Source organism: Microtus ochrogaster, chromosome 21 (assembly GCF_000317375.1).
Source record: "Microtus ochrogaster isolate Prairie Vole_2 chromosome 21, MicOch1.0, whole genome shotgun sequence".
NCBI lineage: Eukaryota > Metazoa > Chordata > Mammalia > Rodentia > Cricetidae > Microtus > Microtus ochrogaster.
In genome coordinates this window covers 216,697-218,398 of record NC_022022.1, presented here as the reverse complement: position 1 = coordinate 218,398, position 1,702 = coordinate 216,697, and positions in this window count along the sequence as shown.

Below are 1,702 nucleotides of genomic sequence, written 5' to 3'. Positions count from 1 at the left end.
CCCATCCGCTGAGGCAGGCTGATCTTCAGCTTCCTGCCTGAGCTCTCTCTCTTTTCCATCTTCCTCTCGGAGAGGTAGCTTCGCTTCTGCCTCTCTCCCCACTTCTCTGCTTCCCCCCTTCTCTGTCTCTTTCTCCTCTTCTCTCTCCCTCTCTCTCTGTCTCCCCCCTTCACCCTTCCTCCTCCATAACCCCCTGAATAAACATTCAACCGCACTCTGCATGGAGTGTCTATCCATGTTTCTGTCTTCTGCCCACCCGCCATGTGTCTCCCTGCCTGGAACCAGCCATTGCTCGGGGACCAGCAGCCATCTCTGCCTGGGGCCCGCTGTCTGCCGCCACGTGGCCCGCCACCACTGCTCTGAGAACAGCAGCTGTCTCTGCCTGGAACTGGCTGCTCCCAGGGCCTTGCTGTCTGCCGCCACATGGCCCGCCACCGCTTGGGCCGCTGCTCTGGGACCAGCAGCCATTTCTGCCTGGGACCGGCTGCTCCCAGGGCCCGCTGCCTGCCACCACATGGCCCGCTGCCACCATTTGGGACCTACAGCATTTCTGCTGCCTACTGCTGCGGGGATTTTTTTAAAAAAAGAATAACAATGGTGGTGTACACCTTTGATCCCAGCACTCAGGAAGCAGAGACAGGAGGATCTCTGTGAGTTTGAGGCCAGCCTGGTCTACATAGTGAGTTCCAGGGCAGTCAGAATTACACTGTGAGTCCGTTTCTAGATAAAAAAAAAATTTGACAGAGTTTATCTGTGTAGCCCTGGTTTTCAAACTTACTCTGTAGACCAGGCTGGCCTTGAACTCACAGAGATCTACCTGCCTCTGCCTCCGGAATGCTGGGATTAAAGGCGTGTGCCCCCACACCCAGCAAAAAAGAAATGTTTTAACAGAAGGTGGACTGGTGTTCTGCATCATGCATTCCAAATTAGTGCCTGTTAGTCTTGGACAGTTAAGGGTATTAGGAAGAAAGAAGGGAGGGAGGGAAGAAGACAGACAAGCCTGGAGAGATGACTCAGTGGTTAGAGCACTGGCTGCTCTGCCAGAGGACCTGGGCTCAGTTCCCAGCACCCTCACGGCAGCTCAGAGGTTTGTAACTGCAGTTCCAGGAGACCCAACCTTAAGGACACACATGCAGGCAAAACATCAATGCTTATAAAATGAAAGATAGAAAATAAAATATTCTTAAAAATAAACTTAAAAGAAATGTTAGCAAAGATTCTCTACAGCACAAAACAATCTCATCTTTTGACTCAATTGTTTCCTTTAAAACAGCAATGCTGGTGGTGGAGAGACGGCTCGGCAGTTTGAAGCAACAGCTGCTCTTCCAGAGGACCTGATTCTGTTCTCTCTGTTCTTAGAACCTATGTAAAATGGCTTGAGACTGCCTGTAACTTTAGCTCCAAGGGATATGGCCTTTTCTGGTCCTGCGCATACATCCATATAAACAAAAATAAAAGTAAATCTTAAAAAAAAGAGCAATGCTGTGATGTGGGGTTCCCCTCTGTTGCTATGAATATGCTTATTACCATTGGTTAATAAAGAAGCCGCTTTGGCCTATAGCAGGGCAGAATATAGCCAGACTGGAAGCAATACAGATAGAGAGAGAGGAGGTGGAGTCAGGAGAGAGGAGGTGGAGTCAGGAGAGAGGAGGTGGAGTCAGGAGAGAGGAGGTGGAGTCAGGAGAGAGGAGGTGGAGTCAGG